General features: G+C 43.0%; 1 long non-coding RNA gene across 3 annotated transcripts in view; it reads left to right on the forward strand.

The window, feature by feature from the left end:
• LOC134809628 (uncharacterized) overlaps nucleotides 1–26903 on the forward strand; it is a 51639-nt gene that overhangs the window by 15947 nt on the left and 8789 nt on the right. Inside the window, exons 1-3 of one of the 3 annotated variants that reach the window (XR_010155891.1) lie at nucleotides 14383–14540; nucleotides 22446–22520; nucleotides 23016–24186. This is a non-coding gene — a long non-coding RNA (uncharacterized LOC134809628). Of the gene's footprint in view, nucleotides 1–14382; nucleotides 14541–22445; nucleotides 22521–23015; nucleotides 24187–26903 lie in introns of those variants that run through there. The other 2 variants (XR_010155890.1, XR_010155892.1) reach the window with 2 other exon arrangements.

The following is a 26903-nucleotide window of genomic DNA, read 5'->3' on the forward strand; positions in this document are numbered from 1 at the left end:
GTTTCTCCTGCTGCTTCTAGCAGAATAGAATACATTTTTCATGTGATTCCCTCATGTGCTTTACTCAGAGTCAGCCAGGCTGCCTATTTATTTAGGAAAAGTTTTTTGCAGGTTTTGTTTTAGAGCGCACAGGATGTGATTGATAGGCTCTTCTTACAGAATGCCTAAGTATGTCATGTTGGGCTGAACCTCTCCTTGTTCAGTAGTAATAATAGTAATGATGGCTACTGAATGTCATGGCATTAATTTCACACTTTATCTTACTTAATCTTTGAATAAGTCCCTTAGGATGAGTTTTATCTCATTTTTCTTATAAGGAAACCAAGAGTGAGAAAAGTTAGGCAACTTGCTCAAAGTTACTCAGTGACTAAGTGGTGGAGCTGGGATTTGAACTGCAAAGTCTTGCTATTAATCGCTGCCCTATATTGCCTTCAAGACCCATCCTCCAACGCTAACCCCGTCTGTGTCTTTTTTGGCCAGGATAAGTGCCTGCTTGACATTCAATTGGCTCTGGGGCTTTTGAAATTATCGTTTTAGCATGAAAAATGTCAGTGCTAGAGACAGAATGAGTGACCAGGAGAGATATTGAGGTAGGGATGGGAATGATTTAAAAGCAGAAGATTGGCTGGGTGCGGTGGATCATGCTTGTAGTCCCAACACTTTGAGAGGCCAACGTGGGCTGATCACCTGAGGTCAGGAGTTCGAGACCAGCGTGACCAAAATGGAGAAACTCTGTCTCTACTAAAAATATAAAAATTAGCCAGCTATGGTGGTGCATGCCTGTAATCCCAGCTACTTGGGAGGCTGAGGCAGGAGAATTACTTGAACCCAGGAGGTGGAGGGCGCAGTGAACCAAAATCACACCACTGCACTCCAGCCTCGGTGACAGAGTGAGACTCCTTTAAAAAAAAAAAAAAGCAGAAGATTAAAATTCATTCATCCACTCATTCCACAAACATTTGCTGAATTCCTAATACTCTAGAGATAACTCAAAGTACCTTCTAGTCTACTCCATACTCTACATTCTAAGGGAGTCCCCACCCAGAGGCCTTGCCTCAGTGAGTGGCCATGAACATTTGAGTACCCCTGTCCTATGCCATATGGTAGCCCACACACTGACACCCTGACTGGCCCATTTGATCACCTGACATAAGGATGGCCAACTAACCTAGAGGTTGGCCAGTGGTTATAACTTGGGCTTGCCTTGAAAAGATGAGCTGGGACAAAAGGATCCTCCTGCTCTGAAAACCTAAGCCAAGAGACACAAAGAGAAATTGCCAGTTAGCTCTGGGAAGAGAGGGACAAACTTATGGGTTTGGGTGCTGGTATGGCCATATGGATTGGATGACCAAACATCCCAGTTTGCCATGGAGAATCCCAGTTTATCCCAGGATAATTATGACTAGGATCCCTTTCTCTCTCATAAGTATCCTAATTTGGATGAAAAAACTATTCAATCACCCTAATTATGGACCATGATGGGATGCGGAGTGGGAAAGGAGAGGGAGGAGAGACGAGACTGGGGTCAGGCCTTGAAAAGCCCTGTGGGTTAGGTTAAGGAGTCTTGATTTTTGTGCTGAAGACAATGGGGATTTTAAGCATGAAAAGTATGAGTTCAGATTTTTTTTTGCTTTTAGAAAGAGTACTCTGATAAAGCGTGAACAGCAGATCAGAGATAGGTGGAAGTGGAGGCAAGGAGATCATCTGGGAGGCTCATTGAACAATCCAGAGAAAGTCTGGCTGGAACTAGACTAAGTGACTGCAGAGATGAGAAGGCAGATGTGCTCAAGGAATATCCAGGAGAAAGAGTTGAAAGAATTTTGGAGACTGATTAAATTTTGGGGGGATGAGGGAGAGAAAGGTGTTAGGAGGGAGAGCAAACTTCTTGTTTGGGCAACTGGTGAACAATGCCACCTTTCACCTAGAAGGTGTTGCTGGTGGCCGGAAGATGGAGAGTATAGCTTTGAACATGTTGGTTTTGAAGGCCATTGCGTTAGTCAGAGTTCTCCAGAGAAACAGAGCCGACAGAAGGATGGATGGATAGATAGATTGATTGATATATTAAAGGAATTGGCTCACACCATTGTGGAGGTTGAGAAGTCCCACAATCTGCCATCCACAAGCTGGCAAACCAGGAAATCCATTGACACCTGCAGTTGGAGTCTGAAGGCTCAAGAGCTAGGAGCTTCAGTGTCAGGGGCAGGAGAAAATGGATATCCCAGGTTTTCTTCTAGGGTTTTTATGGTTTTAGGTAACATAAAAACCCTAGAAGAAAACCTAGGCATTACCATTCAGGACATAGGCATGGGCAAGGACTTCATGTCTAAAACACCAAAAGCAATGGCAACAAAAGCCAAAATTGACAAATGGGATCTAATTAAACTAAAGAGCTTCTGCACAGCAAAAGAAACTACCATCAGAGTGAACAGGCAACCTACAAAATGGGAGAAAATTTTCGCAACCTACTCATCTGACAAAGGGCTAATATCCAGAATCTACAATGAACTCAAACAAATTTACAAGAAAAAAACAAACAACCCCATCAAAAAGTGGGCAAAGGATATGAACAGACACTTCTCAAAAGAAGACATTTATGCAGCCAAAAGACACATGAAAAAATGCTCATCATCACTGGCCATCAGAGAAATGCAAATCAAAACCACAATGAGATACCATCTCACACCAGTTAGAATGGCAATCATTAAAAAGTCAGGAAACAGGTGCTGGAGAGGATGTGGAGAAATAGGAACAGTTTTACACTGTTGGTGGGACTGTAAACTAGTTCAATCATTGTGGAAGTCAGTGTGGTGATTCCTCAGGGATCTAGAACTAGAAATACCATTTGACCCAGCCATCCCATTACTGGGTATATACCCAAAGGACTATAAATCATGCTGCTGTAAAGACACATGCACACGTATGTTTATTGTGGCACTATTCACAATAGCAAAGACTTGGAACCAACCCAAATGTCCAACAATGATAGACTGGATTAAGAAAATGTGGCACATATACACCATGGAATACTATGCAGCCATAAAAAATGATGAGTTCATGTCCTTTGTAGGGACATGGATGAAATTGGAAATCATCATTCTCAGTAAACTATCGCAAGGACAAAAAACCAAACACCACATGTTCTCACTCATACATGGGAATTGAACAATGAGAACACATGGACATAGGAAGGGGAACATCACACTCTGGGGACTGTTGTGGGGTGGGGGGAGGGGGGAGGTGGGAGGGATAGCATTAGGAGATATACGTAATGCTAAATGATGAGTTAATGGGTGCAGCACACCAGCATGGCACATGTATACATATGTAACTAACTGGCACATTGTGCACATGTACCCTAAAACTTAAAGTATAATAATAATAATAATAATAAAATAGAAAATAAAAAAAAAAGAAAATGGATATCCCAGCTCAGGAAAAGAGAGAGAGAATTTTCTCTTCCTCCTCCTGTTTGTTCTATACAGGCTGTCAACAAATTAGATGGCACCCACCCACATTGGTGAGGGTGATCTTCCATACTCAGTCTACTGATTCCAGTGCTAATCTCTTTGAGAAACACCCTCTCAGACACACCCAGAAGTAATGTTTTCCCTGCTATCTGGGCATCCCTCAGCCCTGTCAAGCTGACATGTGCAATTAACCTTTGCAGTTATCAAAGTGGCAATTAAATGATTAGAACTCAATTAAGGAAGAGGGGTCTGGGCTGAAGATGCTAAATGGTGTGTGGTTGTCAGGGAGGTAGTTTCATTCATGGGAATGGAAACAGCACCCAGAAAAGATGAGTAGGGTGAGGAGAAGGAGGGTGAGAGAGATGAGTGGTGAGGACAACCCTCACAGCTGTCTGCACTTCTGTGTTTCTTACTCTCCTTTGTATTCTAGTTATATTTTTTCTTGCCATTCTCCGCCGTAGACTGCAATCTTTTTGAGGTCTGGCACCCTTGTAATCCTTGAGTCACTCAGCATAGTGCATTTACATAGCACATTGTTAGTATGTATTTGGCTGAATGATGGAAGTGTTTTAAAGGCCCATGAGATTGACCACCAAGAGGTCACTGATAACCCTGGGTGGGTATTTTTTCATGATGTGCTGGGGCAGATGCCAGGGTGCAATGTTACATGGAACAGAGGGTGATGGGAACACAAACCAGTAACTCAAGCTATAATCTGGGCTGCCTCCCTTTCCTCTAGCCCATTCTCTTGTTACAGTAGGTAGCTAGTCAGACATGAGCAGGGCAGGAGAGTGCCAAACCCCACCAGGAATGTCAGGCAACCATCAGGTATGGTCAGGTGGTGTTAAGCTGTCTCTCTAAAATAATAATTGGTCACAGCCAGTGCCAGAGAAAGGCAGTCTCCCGATAGATGGAAAAAACCTGAAACTGGTGATCAGCATCTTCCCAATAAGATTTCAAGATTTGGTTGAGTGGGCTCAAGCATGTACACTAAGTGGCAAAATGGCGGAGTTTAACTGGTGTGCGACCTTCTAGGAACATTGAACTGGTAAGGCAAGAACGCCTCAAGTGAGCATGCGTGCAACTCCAGTAAACACGCTGCACATGCAGCTCCTTCCAAGGTCTGGCAGGCCACTGTGCATGCAGAGAGCCCACCCTAAGGGAAGAATCAGGAGAGGAGAGATGCAAACTCTGGAAGCATGCCAACATTTAAAGCCCCAAGTCAAAGGTCAAACTGTGCACTTGATCTCTCAAGTCGCCTGCTTGGCTCTCTTCCAAGTGTACTTTACTCCCTTTTGTTCCTGCTCTAAAGCTTTTTAATAAACTTTCACTCCTGCTCTAAAACTTGCCTTGGTCTCTCACTCTGCCCTGTGCCCCTCGGTTGAATTCTTTCTTGTGAGGAAGCAAGAACTGAGGTTGCTGCAGACCCGTATGGATTCGCCGCTGCTAACATAATTTGGTACCTCATGACTCAGATATGTTCCCTAGTGGTAACTCTCTCACACCTCACATTTTGAAGGAGGTATTTTTAATTATTCTTGAATAAAGGAATTGAGTCATTTGGGAGGGACAATAGCAAAGGGAGGAGTCAGAATGTCTATTGACCTGTTTTGTTTTTCCCTCTAAGGGTAATGCCACTAGAAAAACAACAGTACTACAATGTAATAGGAAGCATTATACTACGTGAAACTCCAGCTCTGTACTTGGGAAGGGCACCATTCAGATAGCCCAGAATCATAGGAAGAACTTTGGAATTTGAAATCAGATCAACCTGGGGCCAGTATCCAGGTCTATTCTTTACTTACCTAATAGCTTTGTAAACTTTGTAAAGTTTCAATATCTCTGAATATTAAGTCACTTATCAGAAAAATGGGCATAATAGTGAGTACCTTTCAGTTTGCATAGCTAATCCATGGGTAACAGAAACTGAAACTTACAGAGGTTTTATTTACATACTCAAGGCACTTGACTAGTAAGTGATAGAGCTGGGATTTCGACCCAGCTGTCCTCAGTTTTGGTGCTTTTGTACTTTCTAGGGCACACCGCTGCTTGGCACACCGATGACTTGTACACGCCCTCAACTCCTCTTTGGGAATGAAACAAGGCATAAATAACTAGAGAAATGCTCAGATCAAGAGTATATAAAATCCTCTTCCTTACCCTCATTTTCCTTGGGACCTTAGGAAAACCTCTGTTATCACTGAGGTTTCTCATCTCAGGTTGGGAAATTATACGGCCCACTACACAGGCTAATTTTGAGGCTTAGAAGAGTTAATGTCAACAAAGGCACCCAGCAGTGTTTACACAGTAGGTGCTAATGAAATGGTAGCTAAGGGTGATTCTAACTTTGGGGTGTGGGGTTAGCTCTTCTAATAAGCTTTGCTGATAATGACAGTGATTGTTGCTGTGGTGGAGGTAGTTGTAGTAAGAAAAGCATTAGCTAATATTTGTAGAACACTGGAAAATCTTCACGTGCCAGGAAGTAAGTCTCATTTAAATTCACGACAACCCTGTTAAACAGGTGTCATTATTTATTCCCATCTTACAGATAAAGATAGCAAGGCATGAAGAAAGAGAATAAGTAACATGCCCAAAGTCATCTAGTTAGTAAGCAGTAGAACAGGGATCATATCCAGGGCTCAGTGTATCAGTGATGTTTCTACCTCCAGTGGATTCCAACACATGAACCCCAGGGTTTGGTCATAATTTATTCCCTTTGTGGGGTCTTTTGTGCTAAAAAGGAAATAGGAAGGCTCCTCACGAGCAGACCCGGCTGGTTTCCTGACCGTAATTCTGGGAGCTGATTCTGGGCTTTCAAGGACAGTGCTAACAGCTAGGCTAGAGGGGAGGCCTTTGTCATGAAGTCATTGTCTCTAAATGGCTCCTTAGCCCCAGCCTGTACTTCTGTGGCCCTGTGGCCTGCCAGTTCCCACTGAGAGACCCTGCCAGCCTTGCTGAGGCCACCGGGAGGGAGAGACGCATGGGCTAAAGGCTGGAGAGACCCTCACACAGAGACTGGGAGAGAAGCAGAGTGAGAAAACCTGCTGAGTGAACTGAGCGGATGGGCAGCAGGGAGTCTGCCAGTCCGCTCATCTGTATGCTCTGAGGCTGAGAGCTGCACGGAAGCCACTGCCCGGGCAGCGTCATTCGAATGTGGGTCATGAACCAATCAAGGCTCAGAGGCACCGTTCTGAGCTTCTGGGGGTTCTGATCCCATTCCCTGCTTGCCCCTGTCCTCTGTCCAACAATGAGATCGGCCTGTGGGTTTGGTGTGTACATTCCCATACCAGAGAAGCAGAAAAAAACGAAAGTCCTGGGATCCATCCCCATCCCAGAATCCAGTCCCAGGACTGTGTCCTCTCACTCTCCCTGAAGCCGCTCTGGAGTCCTCTCCCCCAGATTGTTGGCAAAGCTGCAGAGCTTCTGATTCAGTGACATTTTACAGGATCACTGTGTTCTTTCTTTAGAGCCATTTCAGATAGAACTGAGAACAGGAAGCCCACTGTCTCAGAGGATTAGATCGAGAATGGTGTTCCCCCAGCAGCTGAAGCCTGCAGGGTCTCAGGGCAGTGGGAGAGAAGAGGGAAGGAACCAACACCCCTTGTGTTCCAAGACTTGCATCACGTATTTTCACATATTGTCTTTTCTTTTAATCCTCTCAGGAATACTAGAAAGTGGGCAAAACTGTCCGCATTTACAGGTAGAGAGAACTGAGGCTGAGAGGGATAAAAGTGGCTTGCCTAAGATAATTCAGCAAAGTAAGTAGCCTGAAAGGCTTTAACACCAGTTTTCTCTAATTCTCCATGATGACTGTTCCTGCATGTCATGCATCCCCCAAGTTTTGCCACAAGCCAGGATTCCTGGGACACATTGCTGGGTTATAAGGCAATGCTGAATGTTGTGAGTTGGAGGTGCTTGCTTGTGCACAGGGGGTCATTGTGCCTTATCCCCTTCTACAGAGTCTTAATCTAAGTCTGTCAGAAATTCTCATGGAAAGGCCAAAAATTCTGGAGCAGGAGGAAAATGTGTGGGTCATTTAATTCAAATTCCCAATTCATGAATTAAAGTTACAGTACCTAAAGTAAACAGTTTGCTAGTTTGTGCTTGGAGATTTATAGATTGTAAAGGACTTTTATAAAGGGAGGAATTTTTATAAGAAATAGTAACAAGTGGCTGGGCGCGGCGCGTCATGCCTGTAATCCCAGCACTTTGGGAGGCCGAGGCGGGCGGATCACCTGAGGTCAGGAGTTCGAGACCAGCCTGGCTAACATGGTGAAACCCCGTCTCTACCAAAAATACAAAAAATTAGCTGGGCATGGTGGCAGGTACCAGTAATCTCAGCTAGTGGGGAGGCTGAGGCAGGAGAATTGCTTGAACTAGGAGGCGGAGGTTGCAGTGAGCTGAGATCGCGCCATTGCACTCCAGCCTGGGCAACAAGAGAGAAACTCTGTCTCAAAAAATCAAAAAAAAAAAAAAAAAAGAAAAAAAAAAAAGAAACAAGCGAGATTTGACCCCCACAAAGCACAGACTTACACAGCAAACACCCAGAATTATGTGGTGGCAGTGGTCATGATGAAGGTGGTGTGGGATTGGTAACAGTAGTGATGGTGGCAGTGATGATGGTCATGATGGAGGTGGAGGTGATGATGGAGATGAGAATGACAATAATTACAACAATGAGGGGAGAGTGGCCATGATGGTGTTGGTGGTTATAGTGGTAGAACTGGCAGTGATGGTGGTAAGGGAGGACAATGGGGGGTGGTAGTGGAGGTAGAGGTGGCAATGATGGTGGCAGTGTAAGTAGTAAGGCCAGTGGTGGAAGCAATGTTGGCAGAGGAGGTGATGGTGGCCAATGATGAAGGTAGTGGTGATAATGGTGGTTGGAGATGAAGGTAGAGATGAAGGAGGAGGTGCAAGGGTGGTAATGGTGGTTGGAGATGGAGAGGGAGGAAATACTAGAGGAGGAGGAAAGGGTAAAGGTGGAAATGGGGGTAGGGGTGATCTTGGGGAAGAAAGCGTGTCTTACTCTCTAAGATTTCTTGCGAGTTGGAGTCCCCAAAGCCTGAGGCGCCAGTGCACATGGGGAAAGCCCCAGGCCCAGTAATGGCAGAGCGTGATTTCCTTCCCAGGTGCTACAGTTGGGTTTGTTTGTCCCCTGCAAATCTCATGCTGAAATCTGATTCCCAATGCTGAGGTGGACTTCATGGGAGGCATTTGGGTCATGAGGTGGTTGGGTCATGGATGGACCCCTCATGAATAGCTAATGCCCTCCCTGAGTCAGAGGGTGGGGAGGGTGTTGGCTGAGTTCTCACTGTATTAGCTCCCATGAGAGCTGGTTGTTAAAAAGAGCCTGGCACCACACCCCTCTCTTGCTTCGTGTCTTACCACTCTATCTCTGCATATGCCAGCTCTACTTCGCCTTCTGCCATGAATGAAAGCAGCCTGAGGCCCCCACTGGAAGTAGATGCTGGTGCCATGCTCCTTGTTGTATGGCCTGTAGAACCATGAGCCAAATAAATCTCTTTTCTTTATAAATTATGCAGCCTCAGGTTTTCCTTTATATCAATAGCAACATAAATGGACTAAGACACCAGGACACTAAACAATTGTCCAGATTGCCCCAGGGTAACTCATCCCTGTGAGGAGAATGAATAAATCCATGGATGTCTCCTGGCCTGTATCGCTAAGGGTGCTGCTTTGTTCTGGTGTCTGCCTAGGCTGGAATCCTGCATGCCAAAGCCATTGGCCTTCATTCCCATGTGGCCAGGGGATAGGGCCCTCAGGCTTGATAGAGTTATCTAAGCTGCGTGGGAATGCTTATGATGGAAACAATCAGGTCCACACACTCTAACACATTTCCTCTGATAGGCACATATATACTCGCACACTCTGACACATCCACACACACATATCTGCACACACAGAGAGAGTTTCTGCAGAAGCTCATGCTCTTTGTCTTTAGAGCCAGTAGACAGAGGATGGAGTGTGTGCTCAATATGCAACATGTCCACCTCCACCAGCCTGATCTGGAGTGGTTACGTAGTGCTGGCAGCTTTGCCACTGACTCAGCCACTGAGACACCACCAGTGAAGAAAAATGAGGTTGTTTGCCTCTCTGAAGTGAGAGCACACCAGATGAAGACTCACAAAGGGTGGCCTTGACAGCAGCTATTGATGGCCCCCGACTTGCCTCCAGGTTTGCCTTCTATTTCATTCTAGCGACCCTCTCATCTGTCAGGAGTAATATACGGGATATTTGATGAAAACATCCTCCATTCTGTGTTATCTGTATTGATTTGTATGGCTCATTGGCTTCCCTTCAGAAGTGGCTAGTTGCAAGGCTAGCTTAGTACAGCCTTGACCCGTAAGACTCCTGCTGTTTATTATGCTCCACAGTACTCCTTCCCCACAAAAACACGTGTGGTTCATACTCCATGCAACCCTCTATCCACCACCTCAAGCACTCCTAGCGGTACCACCCAAATCATAGATTCACTGAAGTGCCTTTCTTTAATACGATTTCTTATTTCCTTACATGGAGTAAGTAATAATCTCTAGAGCAAGAAGGCAGAAGAGCATGTGAATGTCATTCCTTCTTTGGTGCCTGGTGCTTAGGCGGCATTTAGAACATGTGTGTTCCATGAAAGGCATGGGGGCTGGGGGATACAGGTGTAGAAGCTCTGCCGTGTTTTCAAGGCCACATTAACCATGGTGCAGGGAGAGTCAACCCAAAACTTGGACAGTCTCCAGGAACAGAGGCCCCAGCTCAACACAACCACACCATATATATGGTTTCCTAGGTCTACAGGCTGTAAAGACAGCCACCAGGCTGTCCCTGCCTGGATGGCTTTGCACAAGACAATGGCACATGTTGGTACCTAGCAGTTCTCCAGAGACCCAATTTTAATGGTTTCTTTTATATCATAATTGCCTCCATGAAGACAAGTTGGCCCATGACAACTATAGCCTTTTGAAATTCTGGACAGTGACTCAGAGATTAGCCAGAAACCACACCGTGTCATCTGCAGGCACAAGACTTAGGCACTGTATGTACCTGGCAAGAATGTCTTTGCCATCCTGCCTAAATTCCACCCTAGATACAAGGAGAGGCCCTCAAATTCCAGTGAACAAAAGAAAAGGCCAGTTTTAAGGAAATTGCCATTTACTTGAAAAAATAATACCCAGACTCTCTGTAGCAAATTCTGCTGGTTGCCAAATGAACTTACCAACTGAATCCTGATTTTATTCAAGGATCCATCCATTACCAACTTGGGGCATTGCACTGGCATCTGTTTCTGATCCAGGTGTGGGAATGTGTATTTGATGCCTTCATTGATACCCAGATTGCATCATGCCTGGGCCTCCAGTTATGTCAGATAATACATTTCCTTATTGTTTCTGTCAGTTCAGTTCCATATGTTCTGTTCCTTACAGCCACAAAGATACTAAGTGAGATGCTTTGCAACACTAGCTGGAGAGGAAGATTCTCCATGTCTCCATGTGAAGAGAGGCAGAGAACAACACAGCCCCGCTCTTCTTTCCAGAAGGTCACCTCCCATGGTGACCTCAGAGGGCACTGCTCCTCTTTAATGCCCCAACCACAATCCTTTTATAAGCTCCTCCACCCATAGAGCAGAGGGCAGGCTGGAGTATTTAAACAACCCTATCCCAATGCTCTGGGATATCAATAGGAAAATAAGCATGGAGAACAATTTGTAACTAGATAATCTGGTTTTCAACATGTGATTTGGTTTTCTTCAGATTGTGGCATTGGTTTTCATTCAGTCTTTATATGATGGGCTCTACCTAGCATCATAGAGTCATGCCTTAGAGATCTATGCTCTTTGACATCTAGTCTGGGAGTGTGTGTGTGAGAAAGAGAGATACAGGGAATTCTCTCTCCCACTTCTCCGTTTCCTGTCTCACGTCCTGCCTCTTCCTACACGATGATTGACTCAGGAAAGGCCACATTTCCCGGTTATAGGAAGAAGTCCTACTTAAGGCCACAACAGTTGCCTACCTGCAATGAATATTTATTGAATAATGAATGGGAAGAAAACTCCATCCCAGTTCAAGACATGACTCCAGCACTGATACAAGAGCCAGAAATAGGCTATAAGGGGGATAAGAGGATTAGTATAAGACATCTAGTGAGCCACACCTTTCCACCTACTGTGGATCCCCAGATCAGCTGGGCCCATGCCTGTACAGCCCCTGTTGAGCACAACATGAAGAGGCATTACAGCACATCTCCTCCAACCCATATTGGCAGTGGAGTGTGGTAGGAGTGGAATATGGGCCCACTGCCTGGCCTTGATCCCTTTTCTGCCATCTGCTTGTTGTGTGAACTTAAGCAAGTTATTTAGTTCTGTGGGCCTCAGTTTCTTCTTGTGCAAGCCTACTATATATGTTGCCATGATGATTAAAAAGATAAAATATATACCTGTGCCTGGTGCACTAGCAGTTTCCTAGTATGTGGTAGTTTTAGTTATTAGTAACCACTTAGCCAGTTTCCCACTTCTTCCCTTGACCTATTTCAGACACTCCCAGCTATCTCTTTGTAGCTCATTCTTCTGTTGATCTTCAATGTTATCTTCAGATTTGGCATACAAATTATTCCTTCCCAAGTTCCAATATTGGTGTTGACAATGTCCGACAGACATTCTTGGAGAATGACCTCTGGCACTTCCAGACCCTAGAACTCTTCTTGTTTAGATGTGATCCCGGGTGCACTTCTACCCATCACATCTAGACAGGACTCTGGTGGCAGCCAGAAAAGACTGTCCCCAGGTTAAAAAAAGAGCCCAGAAGGCAGCCCCCGTGGAAATGTTGGAGAGGCGCATGGATCTCACTTGAGCTTTTGTCATCTCAACAATATGACTGCATCGAATGGCGTACCCCCATGCCAGCTTGGAGAGGAAGCAATCTGGGCATGGCCAGCATGCTAAAGGGTTTGACCTCTCTCAATAAGGCCTGTCTGCCTGGGGTGGACCAGAGCCAACAGAATCTTCTGGGGCTACTACAGCCAGATGCCTTTCAATGGGTTTTGCCATGGATCTTAATCAATATAAGGAGGCAGAAACTGGACTGATAAATAAAAAGCAATCCTGGCCTGAAAGGCTTATGTTCAGAAATTCTCACCATTTCAAATAAATTTACCCAGTATTTGTGGGGCATCTTCCATGAACCAGTCACTAACTATACTTGGCCATGTGATTACAAAGATGAGTAAAAGGCACTTCCCTTCTGGAGAGGCTCAGAGCCTCTAGAGAGAGGCAGGGGTGTGAGCAGATGGGGGTAGAGTAGGGTAATAATGATTATAGATTCCAAGACAGGGGCATAAATGAGGTGCAAAGGGTGCACTAAGGAAACAGAGGTCAGTTCGCCTGGGAGTAGGAGGTCAGAAATGGCTTCATAGAAAAAGTGACTCACATATCATGAGTTCCATGATGTTTATTAACTGACAAAACAGCACTAATTTCTGTGCTAAGGGATTTCACAGGCATTATCCCGTTTATACTTCACAAAAATCATGTGAAGTAGATATTATTCCTGATTTTCAAAGATGTGAAAAGGTAAGTCCAAAAGTTGCATGGCTAATCACGATGTTGGAGCTTTGACAGGATTTTAACTCTCAGTCTGACCACTCAAATGCCCTAACTTTGGGGCCTTGTTTTGCCCATGCACACAAGCCTTAGTTATATAAGGGGATGCCTAGATGTCTACTCGTCATTCTGGTGACAGTAAAATACATGCAAATGAAACTCACAGACAGAGTAGCTAAGGTAAGCCTCCCTCCCTCATATCCCTATACTCTCTCAGTTTTGAAGGCATTGAACTTGACAAAACAAACAAACAAACAGACAAAAACTCTTCGCCCTCCAAAGCCACTATTCTTCTCTGTTCCATTACATTGGCCTTGAAATTGACAAAGGAAGGCCTATTGCCAAGGAAGTCAGAATAGAATGCTGGGGAGGGAGTGGGAGAGGAAGGGAGAGTAGGGAGAGGAGAGCGTCCTACTTGGGCTGTGAGGACTGAGGGCTGGGGGAAGTAAGGAGAGAGTGAGATTGGAGGCAGTGGCACAATCAAAGGGAGAGAGTGAAGAGAAGATAGAACAGAGAATCAGGGAGAATGAGCAGAAAGAGCCATAGCCAGGCTCAAAAAGGATACGCAAGGAGGGACCACACAGCTGGGTTCTCTCTCCTGAGATAATTTCTATAGATTCAGTCAATCCTGGTTACTCCTGCCTTGATCTTTGTGTCCCAGACCTGAAGGCCTTATTAGGGGATGCTGTGCTGGTTCTTTAAAAATACAGACTCAAGTAATGGAAGTACTGGTTTCTGGGGGAAGGGGACTCAGTAAACCTAATTTCACTAAGCCCCAGTCTCTTCATCAGTGGAGGAGGGGATAGACCAAGTTGATCTCTAGGGACCTTTTCAACTTTGGTTTTCCAGGATTGTTCAGCCTGCACATTTTCCCTGGATTTGGTTGGAAAGAAAGGAGACTAAGAGCCTGGGAACTTGAGCCAACTCTGCAGGTGCATAGGAAGAAGCATCAGATTTAAGACAGAATCAATACATTGGCTTGGGGCTATAATTACCAAACATGTTATTTAAGGAAGCCTGTCTTAGTCTTACTCTCGTTTACATGGCTTTCCCAAAATTCTTTTGTCACTATATTTCCTTTTCCTCAAATATAGTAATCTCTAACTGAACATTTATCCAGAGGCAGAAGAAGCTGCTGTAGTGTGCAAGCCCCTAGCCCAGCAGTACAGGCTGAGTAGTGTCCCTCAAAGTGATCAGATCCAAATCGTGGTATCCGTAAAGGCGCCTTACTTGGAAAAAGAGTTTTTGCAGATGTGATTAAGTGAAATTTTTAAATTTAATTTTCTTGTATTATTTTATTTTTTAGTAGAGATGGAGTCTCGCTATTGCCCAGGCTGATCTTGAAATTCTGGCTTCAAGTGATCCACCCACCTCAGCCTCTCAAAGTGCTGGGATTACAGACATGAACCACTGTGCCTGGTGATGGAGTTAAACATTCTGAGATGAGGAGATTATTCTGGATTGTCCAGGTGGGCCCTAAATGCAATCACATCTGTCCTTATAAGTGGGAGACAGATGGAGATTTGACACACACGGAGGAGAAGGCCATTTGTGGATGCTGGCCTTGAAGGCTGGAATGAGTGATGCAGGCACAAGCCAAGGAATTCCAGCAGCCGCCAGAAGCTGGAAGGGGCAAGGAATAAATGCTCTCCTAGAGCCTTCAGCGGGATTGTGGCCCTGTGGATATACTTTGATTTCCACACAGTAATACTGATTTTGGACTTCTGGTCTCCACCATTATGAGACAATAAACTTGTTTTTAGGACACTAAGTTTGTTACAATTTTTTACAGCAGCCATAGGAAACTAATACACTCAGCCTCATCCCACCCCCAACACCTATGTGTTCTTCTGCATCCATACCCTGCATTCTGAACACGCCATGGGCCTGCCATTTCCCTTGGAGGTGTGGGGTATCATCTTGACCCTCTGGATGAGCTGTAATTAAAAAAAAAAAGCCATAGACCTGGAGGTAGGATGAAGACCTGAATTGGAAATCCAGTTTGTCACTTATTGGTGACGGGCAGAGGACTTAACCTCTCCAAGCCTGTCTTCTCATCTGTAAAACAGGAATGACAATCCCTGACTAGCTTGTTGTTGTCATGTTAGGAATACATGATATAATGGACTTAAAGACTGTTTGTGACCTTTAAAGCTCGACATATTCATGCCAGGAATCATTTACTGATTTCATTAAATTGTGTTTCCTGGACATAATCCTGGGCAGATTCCTACTGATATCAGCACACAATCCTGAGGAAATGCAATTCAGGGTCAGGTTGGGAAAAACTTTTGTGGCCCTTGCTAGGCTTGACATTTCCCAATGCTTGTTTTCTCTAATTCTGTGTGACACGAAGCCGTGGGACAAGGTGTGAATGATCTAAAGGAGGGTTGATGGTTGTAAACCCTTTCCCAGGCCCCATACACAGGAGGCATTGAACTTGACAAAAATGACAAGTAACTGACACTACACTGGAGTAACTGACATGCTTTATCCACAAACTTGGTCAAGACCATAAAAATCCTCAGTGTACTCTACTCATGACCTTAGCACCACCAAGGTGAAAGGATGTGGCATAAATCCAATAACTTGTGGACAATCTCTTATTTGCTTTGTATCTCTAGTATCTAGGTTGGAGGGCCCAATAAATGTTTGTTGGATGAATGAAGGAATAGGTAGATGCATCAATAAATTATTAAAGAAAGGGAATGAGTCCCGAATATCCACATAACCTCCAAACCACAACCTTCTCATATCCTCCGATGTTTCTTTTGACTATATGTTGAGGTTTTAGCCTCTGTTCCCCTGTCTTGCCCTGTCTCCCTGGATCTCTGTTCTGAGCTTGGCTGAGACAAACTTTCACGAGTCTCCATCAAGAGTCACTGCCAGATCAAAGACACAATGAGAAAAGAAAACTACAGGCCAGTAGTCCTGATGAATATAGATGCAAACTCCTCAACAAAATACTAGCAGACCAAATCTAGCAACACATCAAAAAGTTAATTCACCATGGTTAAGTAGGTTCTATTCATGGGATGCAAGGTTGGTTCAACATATGCAAATCAATAAATGTGATTCACCACATAAAAAGAATTAAAAACAAAAACCATATGATCATCTCAGTAGCTGTGGAAGAAGTTTTGTATAAAATCCAAAATTCCTTCATGATAAAAACCCTCAACAAACTAGGCATCGAAGGAACATACCTCAAAATAATAAGAGCCCTCTATGACAAACCCACAGCCAACACCATACTGAACAGGCAAAAGCTGAAAGCATTCCTCTTAAGAACAGGAACAAGACAAGGATGCCCACTCTCACCCCTCCTATTCAACATAGTACTGGAATTCCAAGCCAGAGCAATCAGGCAAGAGAAAGAAATAAAAGCATCCAAATAGGAAAAGAAGAAATTGAATTATCTCTCTTCACTGATGATATAATTCTATACCTAGAAAACCCTAAAGACTCCATCTAACGGCTTGTAAAACTAGTAAATGACTTCAGTAAAGTTTCAGGATACAACAACAATGTACAGAAAATTAGTAGCATTTTTTCAGGAATGCTCTGGGGGATTTTAAAAAAATGCAAATCAGTAGCATTTCTATACACAAATAATGTTCAAGCTGAGAGCTAAATCAAGAGCACATTTCCATTTTCAACAACTATAAAAAGAGAAAAAGACCTAGGAATACATCTAACCAAGGAGGTGAAAGATTTCTACAAGCAGAACTACAAAGCTGAAAGAAATCATACACAATACGAACAAATGGAAAAATATTCCATGCCCATAAGCTGGAAGAATCAATATTGTTAAAATGGCCATACTGCCCAAAGCAATCTACAGATTCAATACTATTCCTATCAAACTACCAATGTCATTTTTTACAGAACAAGAAAATACTATTCTAAAATTCATGTGGAACCAAAGAAGAGCCTGAATACCCAAAGCAATCCTAAGCAAAAAGAACAAAGCGGGAAGTATCACATTACCCAACTTCAGACTACAGTATAAGACCACAGTAACCAAAATATCATGGTACTGGTACAAAAACAGACTCATAGACCAATGGAACAGAATAGAGAACCCAGAAATAAAGCTGCTCACCTACAGCCATCTGATCTTTGACAGAGTCAACAAAAATAAGCAATGCTGAAAGATATCCCTATTCGATAAATAATGCTGGGATAACTAGTTAGGCATATGCAGAAGATTAAAACTGAACCCCTTCCTTATACATTATACAAAAATTAACTCAAGATGTATTAAAGATTTAAATGTAAGACTTTGAACTGTAAGAATCTTAGAAGAAAACCTAGGAAATAGCATTTTGGACATAGGCCTTGGGAAAGAATTTATGACTAAGTTCTCAGGAGCTATTATAACAAAAACAAAAATTGACAAGTGTGACCTAGTTAAACTAAAGAGCTCCTGCACAGCAAAGGAAACTCTCAACAGAGTTAACAGACAACCTACGGAATGGGAGAAAATATTTGCAAACATGCATCCCATAAAAGTCTAATATCCAGAATCTGTAAGGAACTTAAACAATTGAACAAGCAAAAGACAACACTATTAAAAAGTGAGCAAAAGACATGAACAGACACTTCTCAAAAGAAGACATATAGGTGGCCAACCAACATGAAAAACTGTTCCACATTATTAATCATTGGAGAAATGCAAATCAAAACCACAATGAGATACCATTCCACAACAGTCAGGATGTCTATTATTCAAAAGTCAAAAAATGAAAGATGCTGGCAAAGCTTCAGAGAAAAGGGAATGGTTATACACTATTGATGGAAATATAAATTACTTCAGCCACTGTGGAAAACAGTTTGAAGATTTCTCAAAGAACTGAAACAGAACTACCATTCAACACAGGAATCTCATTACTGGGTGTATATCCAGAAGAACATAAATCATTCTACCAAAATGACACATACACTCATATGTTCATCACAGTACTATTCACAATTGCAAAGATATGGAATCCACCTACATGTCCATGAATGGTGGACTGAATAAAGAAAATGTGGTACATATACACCACAGAATATTATGCAGCCATGAAAAAGAACCAAATCATGTCCTTTGAAGCAACATGGATGAGCTGGACACAATTATCCAATGTAAATTAACCCAGGAGCAAAAAGCCAAATACTGCATATTATCACTTGTAAGCGGGAGCTAAACATTGAGTACATATGGACATAAAGATGGGAAAAATAGACTCTAGGGACTACTAGAGGGGATGAGAGGGAGGGGATAAGGGCTAAAAAACTAACTCTTGGCCAGGTGCGGGGGCTCATGTCTGTAATCACAGCACTTTGGGAGGCTGAGGTGGGAAGATCACTTGAGTTCAGGAGTTTGAGACCAGCCTGGCCAACATGGTGAAACCCCGTCTCTAACAAAAATACAAAAATCAGCTGGGTATGGTGTCATCTGCCTGTAATCCCAGCTACTCAGGAGGCTGAGGCAGGAAAATCAACTTGAACTCAGGAGGCGGAGGTTGCAGTGAGCTGAGATTGCGCCACTGCACTCCAGCCTGGGTGACAGAGCAAGATTCTGTCTCAAAAAAACCCAAAAAAACAAAAAACAAAAACCCCCCAAAATTAACTCTTGGGTACTATACTCACTAGCTGGAATCAGTTATACCTCAAACGTGAGCATCACTCAATATAACTATGTAGCAAGCCTGCAGATGTGCCACCTGAATCTAAAATAAAAGTTGAAATTATACAAAATGAAATTACTTTTTCAAATGGGGAAGAAAAGAGTCACTGCTAAGACCTATAAGCACTGTCCATGGTCTTACCCTGCATCTACTGGTTACCTGTAATCACCATCCTTGTGAGTTTCCAACCACTCACTGTACTGGGTCCCACAGGTGCACAGCCAGCCCTAGTTATCTGAGGGCAGTACCCTCTCTGTCTTATATGAACAGTCCATTTGCACCTTAGAACCATCAGCTCCAGCAGAATTAGGGTTTCTCAACTTCTGTCTCACCCTTTCTTTCTCCCGGGCCACTGTGGTTCCCTCAGATTTCATTAGAGACATGATTGAGAGTGAAAATAGGACCAAACATTTCTATAGATCAAATGGGATTTTTGAGAAACCTGATTTTCAAGTAAGGTATGTTCGTTGTATAGAGCTTGGAAAGTACATAAAAGCATAAAGCATTAGAAAAAGGTAATCGTAATTCCACCATCTTGAGTCAATCACTGTGAACATTCTTGTACATTTTTTCTAGTTGTTTCTCTAATTTTTACATAATTAAAATCATAGAATATGTACAATTTAAACCTTGTTCTTTAAATTTATTTCGTACAAATCATTTCTCATGTTGTTAAAAATTCTCCAAAAATGTAATTTTTAACAGTTGCATAAAATTCCTCAACCTCATATTGATTGCAATTTATAGGTATAATCCACATGCTGACTTTCCCTTATTCCTCTGGCTCTGTCCTATTTTCTTTGTTCCCTGTAGAATCCATTTGCAGAATTCAGCATTTCTTTGTGTCCCGTAAGAAGAAATAGTTCATTCCAAAGTACTGAGAGTAATACAGACTTTTACTGAAGATCCCACAGGGAAGATGTAAGAAAGTTTTACATGGTATATCCTACGCAAACAACTTTAGTAAATACATCTCTTAACCACTTCTGATTTGTATTAAATCAGAAGCCTCTATGTGGCTGGAGGAGTTTTTCCTCCGGGTTCTTCTTTCCTTCTTCCTAGATACCACCTTCACCCCATCATATTTTTTACGTACTCTTATAAGGAAGAGCTCCTAGTTTCACACGCTTACCTTCATCTTGAGACTAAGGAAAACAGATAAAATCTGACCACCTAGACCCACCTACCTTTCTAAAAAGGAAATAGAGGCCGGGTGCAGTGGCTCACGCCTGTAATCCCAGCACTTTGGGAGGCCGAGGCGGGCGGATCACGAGGTCAGGACATCGAGACCATTCTGGCTAACACGGTGAAACCCCGTCTCTACTAAAAATACAAAAAAATTATCCAGGCGTGGTGGTGGGCGCCTGTAATCCCAGCTACTTGGGAGGCTGAGGCAGGAGAATGGTGTGAACCTGGGAGCGGAGCTTGCAGTGAGCCGAGATCGCACCACTGCACTCCACCCTGGGCAACAGCGTGAGACTCTGTCTCAAAAAAAAAAAAAAAAAAAAAAGGCAATAGAGTGACAGTCATCTGATATTTGAATAGGCCTTCAAAACCCTCCCCCCGTTCCAACTGACCTCACTTATCATCATCAAAATATTTCTTCCAGACACATAAAATGCTTTCCTAAGAGTAAATGGCTTTCTCAATTTTATTAAATTGGTGTGTAATAAAATCTCCTTGATTTGTTTTTCATGGAATCAATTCTTTTTAATTTAGGTCTGAATAGAAAATTTTTGTTTTAAGAAGGAAACAGAAAACTGTTCGTGAAATTTGGAACCTGTGTATATGAATTCCATGGATACCCCAACGACAGTTGTACCCATCGACTCTAACCCAAGGAATTTGATTGGAAGTGGGGGAACAGAGATTACTTACATAAAACAACTCCAGTCCATAGACACTTGGTGAAAGAAGGAGTTGTACCTCACTGGCTGGTAGTCTAGAGAAATTCAGGTTACATTAAGCAAATACAATCACATTTCAAAATATCCTAACGTGATATTTTGAGAGTGCATTATACAAATTGCTTTCATGTACATATTTTGCAAAGCTCACAACTCTACAAGGTAGGCAGGATCTCTATGTTTCAGGAAGTGAAGGTTGTGAAGGGAAGAAAATAGGCGTCAAATGGCATGGCCAAGGCCATATGACCAGAAAACAGCAGAGCCAGTATTCAAACCCAAGTCTTTTAAAAAAAACTTAACTTTTTAAGTTTAGTGGTACATGTGCAGGTTTGTTATATAGGTAAACTCATGTCATGGCGGTTTGTGGTACAGATTATTTTATCACCCAGGCATTAAGCCTAGTACCCATTAGTTATTTTTTCTGATCCTTTCCCTCCTCCTACCCTTCACCCTCCAATAGGCCCAAGTATATGTCATTCCCCATGTGTTCTCATCATTTATCTCCCACTTATAAGTGAGAACACACAATATTTGTTTTTCTGTTCGTGAGTTTGTTTGCGAAGGATAATGGCCTCCAGCTCCATCCATGTTCTTGCAAATGACATGATCTTGTTCTTTTTTATGGCTCCATAGTATTCCATTGTGTATATGTATCACATTTTCTTTATCCAGTCTACCATTAATGGGCATTTAGGTTGATTCCATGTCTTTGCTATTGTCAATAGTGCTGCAATAAATGCATGTGCCTTTATAATAGAATGATTTCTATTCCTTTGGTTATATACCCAGTAATGGGATTGCTGTGTTGAATGGTGTTTCTGTTTTTAGGTCTTTGAGGAGTCACCATATTGTCTTCCTCAATGGTTGAAATAATTTACATCCCCACCAATAGTGTATAAGCATTCTTTTTTCTTTGCAACCTTGCCAGCATCTGTTATTATTTGACTTTTTAATCACAGCCATAATGACTGTTGTGAGTTGGTATCTTATTATGGTTTTGATTTGCATTTCTCTAATGATCAGTGATGTTGAACTTTTTTCATGTGATTGTTGGCCACGTGTATGTCTTCTTTTACGAAGTGTCTGTTTATGTTCTTTGCCCACTTTTTAATGGGGTTGTTTGGTTTTTCTCTTGTAAATTTGTTTAAGTTCCTTATAGATGCTGGATATTAGACCTTTGTCAGATGCATAGTTTGCCAAAGTTTTCTTCCATTCTGTTCACTATATTGATAATTTCCTTTGCTGTGCAAAAGCTCTTCAGTTTAATTAGATCCCATTTGTCGATGTTTGCTTTCGTTGCGATTGCTTTTGGTGTCTTTGTCATGAAATCTTTGCCAGTTCCCATGTCCAGAATGGTGTTGCCTAGGTTGTCTTCCAGAGTTTTTATAGTTTTTGTTTTTACATTTAAGTCTTTAATCTATCCTGAGTTAATTTTTGTGTATGGTGTAAGGAAAGGGTCCAGTTTCAATCTTCTGCATATGGCTAGCCAGTTATCCCAGCATCATTTCTTTAATAGAAAATCCTTTCCTCATTGCTTGTTTTTGTTAGGTGTGTTGAAGATCAGATAGTTGTAGGTGTGTGACCTTATTTCTGTGTTCTCTATTCTGTTCCATTGGTCTATGTGTCTGTTTTTATACCAGTACCGTGCTGTTTTGCTTACCGTAGCCCTGTAGTATAGCTTGAAGTCAGGTAGCATGATGCCTTCAGTTTTGTTCTTTTTGCTTAAGATTGTCTTGGCTATTCGCAAGCCCAAGTCTTCAGACTGCTTTATTCTGTTCTTTCTACCATGCAGGTTCCCATGGCAACCCCATTAAATTGCCCAAACGCAGTGGTGAGCAGGAAGCAAGGAAAACCAAGATGGAACAAGGTGAGCATCAATCCCTCCAACCCTCTGCTGTCCCCCAGATGCCTCATGGTCTTTGGGCAGTGAGTCATCAAGCATTGCTCTCCCACTTCTTAAACCCCTGCCTGGTGCCCTACAATCCCTCTTCAAAATGGATTGCAGAAGCTGGAATTTGTGGGTGCCTCCCCTGGGGGCTGGGAGGGTGGGATGAAGAAGGTTGCTGGTAGCTGTCCTCCCTCATCGCCCCTCCCTGAGATCATCCACCCAGCAGTTGACTTTAGGCACTAGATCCTCCAAAACACAACTCAGAGGGCAGCTTCCATGACTCCACTTCCCTTTGAAAGGCTGATGGCACCCAAGGAAAACTGCTCTCAGGCTGCTAGAGAGAATAGGGATGAAAGCTGCAATGTCTTCACCACTTAGGTGCTAGGCATCGTGTTGGCACTTTATATGCATTCTCATATTTGATGCATTTTCATGCCATTTCTACTAAGTGAGCATGACTATCTTATTTTACAGATGAGGAAGTTAACTTGCCCACTGTTGCACAGATTGTAAGAAGCAAAGCCCAAACCAGGGCCAGAGGTCTTGTCTCTCCATCTGGGCACCTTTCAACCACACCATATTGCTTTAGAGGCTCATTTTGCTTACTCTGGACGAAAAAGGCATGGGCGTGTGGGAAATGAAGCAATGATAACTGCTCAATAGAATTCCTGCAGATGAACAAACTCACCTGTTCCCACCTGGTGTGCAGCAGATACACACTGAGGCTGAACTGACTGCTAAAATGTTGTCTGATTGGTAAATTGCCACCCAAGTGCTTCCTCAGCACCCCATTCTTCCTGGCCAGTACCCCAGGACCTCCTCACTATCCAGCAACTAAAGGGCTATCACTTGGGCACTGAGGTTGCAGGGTCCTGCCCAGTGCTATGGTCATTGTTTCCTCTGACTGGTTCCTTGCTGTACCAGTATTATATGTGTTGGCATCATTCCTACCTGACTGAATGAAAGCTGTGTAATGGGGACTGTTGGAAGTTAAGTAATATCTGGCATAAAAAATCCTGCTTTCAGAGGTAACTTGTGGGTGACGAGGTGCGTCCCCAGAGGGAGGGAGAGTGAGCACCAGTGAAGGTTTGCTCAAGAGGATCTCATGGGAGAGAAAGGATGTGTGCCTGCAAAAGTGGCCATAGGGTGAAATTCTTCAAATAAACCCTGTTGTCTTATTGATTCTTATGATAAAAATCAGAATTACACTGGAATGGTCAGTTTATTATTGAAGAATAGGGGGACACATTTCTGATCAGGCAGGGAATGAGGTGGCATGTGCCTGAAGCATGCTGGCTTTTGCAATATAGAATTGCTTTTGCAGAACTTTACAGACTTGAAACACTTTATTAACCTTAGAGTCTCCTGACTGCTGCAATCTCTCAGCCCTTTTCAGGACATAGGAAGCTCACTAATTTCTGAGAGTATGACTCAGAGCTTCTGGAACTGGGCTCCCTTCTGTCCATTTCTCCTGAGAAATGGTCATAATAACTCTTATTTAATGAACAGCTCAGATCTGCCAGGCACTATGCTAGATGGTTAACATATTTTATCTCATTTACTACTCATTGCAATTTAGTCATATAAATTTTATTATATTATATAAAATTTATAATTTTATTATGTTCACTTTATAGACAAGGAAACTGAGGCTTGGAGACATTTTTAAAAGTTAGCTATGGTAACTCAGCTGGTAAAAAAGCAAATTGTCTAACTCAAGTACAGCAGACTTCAAATCCCACGTTCCCCCCTCTCTAGTACACCACTTGGTGGTCTGGGTAGTCAGGGCACCTCGCCGAGCTCTAAGGCCCTGACATGGTCTGGCTGCTGCCTCCCACTGTGACCTCGTCCTGGACTCTACTCTCCCCTTCACTATGCTCCAGCCACACAGACCTTCTTTCTGCTTCTCAAATGCACTCAGTTTGTTTCTGTCACTGTGCTTTCACTCTTGTGACCTGCAGTGCCAGGAATCTAGAAACTTTTCAAGTTCTGAGGGTGTAAAGACATATGAGACAAAGTTCTTGCCTTCAAGAAATGTATAATCTAGTGAGGGGAGGCAGATCCACAGATCAATAATTACAATGCAATTTACTAAATTTGAGAGTAGAGTTTTGTATTAGTCTGTTCTCACACTGCTAATAAAGACACACCTGAGACTAGATAATTTATAAAGGAAAGAGGTTTAATGGACTCACAGTTCCACATGGCTCAGGAGACCTCATAATCATGGTGGAAAGCAAAGGCACGTCTCACATGGCAGCAGGCAAGAGTGCGTGTGCAGGGGAACTCCCATTTATAAAACCGTCAGACCTCATGGGACTTATTCACTATCATGAGAACAGCACAGGAAAGGCCCGCCCCCATGATTCAATTATCTCCCACCCAGTCTCTCCCATGACACGTGGGAATTACAGGAGCTATAGATTCAAGATGAGATTTGGGTGCTGACACAGCCAAACATATCGAGTTTGCTAAATACATAACAGAAATATAGAGATGGGAAACTACCTAAAGAACAGTCTGGAAGACTCTCTGGAAGAGTGAAGCTGAGCTGAATCTTAAAGGGCAAGATGGAGTGTAAGTGAACAAGGCACAGTGTGAGGGAGGGGGAAGGTCCTCTCACATCCAGGCAGAGAAGACAATCAGAGGAAAAGTGCAATGATTAGAAACCATGGCATATATGGAAGTGGGTGATCCACAATCTGGCATTCTGGAACACCAAGTGTTAGGAGATAAAGCTGGAGAAGCAGGCAACGGTCAAATTGTGGAAGACCCTAGGGCTAGGGAGACCAAATAATTTGCTGTCCAAATCAGGATACTTCGATGTGAGAGAGGATGCTAGTTAGTGGGACCTCAAGACAAGAGGGATAAACTGGAACTGTCCTGGGGTCGCTGGGATGCACAGTAGCTCTCACCTAGAGTCCACACTAAGGAACTTGGACCTCGCCTATGCACAATGAGGAGACATTATAAGGTTGCAATTGAGAGGTGGCAAAATTAGACTTATTTTTTAAGGGTCATTTGGGATGAACTAGAGGGATGGGTTTGACAGGCTGGGGACAGGAAGACCATTTAGGAAGCCCTTATAATAGCACGAGAGAGGTGGAAAGGGATGGAGGTGATGGTGGTCATAATAGGATAAAAAAAGAAGAAGGGAATTTATCAATATGTAAAGGAATACTAAGGAGGTAAGATTTGGGGGATATTGTGATTGATGGGGAGAGGGAAGAAAGAAGAATAATTGGCATGCCCTCCAGCTTCCTAAGTAGGGAACTGGGTAGATGGCAGTGCCACCTAAAGTAATGGAGAGCAGGCTTTGGAGATGTGTGCTGAGTTTAGCTTTAGACAGGTTGAGTTTGAGGGGCCTGAGAGATATCTGGGGAGAGATGTCCAGTAGACTGTTATGAGTCTGAAATACGGAGAAAGGGCTGGAGACTTACCTGGAACTCATCAGAATGTAGAAGAATTCCAAGAAAGTTAAAAAAAAAATTCTCATAGAGAATATGTTCACTGAGAAGAATGGTGGGCTAACACTGTTTCTTATTCCCTCTTGGCAATTTTCTTTCAAAAAATAAAATTTATTTCATTAACAGGATATTTAATTAACACTCTAATCACTTGTGAAAATTAATGAGCTTATGATTTTCTCTTGCAAAAACTTGCCTCAGGTTCTCCAAATTTTTAATTATGTTATTATTTTCTGCAAACTTAACTTATCTCTGTTAGTTACGTATGGCATGGTTCAGCATCCATTGTTGGTAAAGGTCAGCATTGTGTTCACTAGGTTGCCACTGGAGCCTGGCAGTGATGACCAGGTTGCGAGAATAAAGCTGGGCTGGGCCTTCTGTTCTTTTTGACTTTTCTTTTTTTTTTGAAATGGAGTTTCACTCTTGTCTCCCAGGCTGGAGTGCAATGGTGCGATCTCGGCTCACTGCAATCTCTGCTCCTTGATTCAAGTGGTTCTCCTGTCTCCTGCCTCAGCCTCCCAAGTAGCTGGGATTACAGGCATGCGCCACCACACCCAGCTAATTTTTGTATTTGTAGTAGAGAGAGAGATTTGCCATGTTGGCCAGGCTGGTCTCCAACTTCTGACCTTAGGTGAACCACATGCCTTGGCCTCCCAAAATGCTGGGATTACAGGCATGGGCCACCGCGCCTGACCCAACTTCTTTATTTACTTCTTTTTTTCCTTTTATTTATGAGTATGTAATGTAGGCACATGGTTTATAAATTTAATGTATTTACATATATGTAGCAAAAAGTCTCCCTCCCACCCCTAGTCCTCATTCACACAATCTCATCCCTGCCTCAGGTAACCATTGTTATCAATTTCTTGTATAGTCTTCCAGAATTTCCTTAACA

The sequence above is a fragment of the Pan troglodytes genome, chromosome 2 (genome assembly GCF_028858775.2).
Source record: "Pan troglodytes isolate AG18354 chromosome 2, NHGRI_mPanTro3-v2.0_pri, whole genome shotgun sequence".
NCBI lineage: Eukaryota > Metazoa > Chordata > Mammalia > Primates > Hominidae > Pan > Pan troglodytes.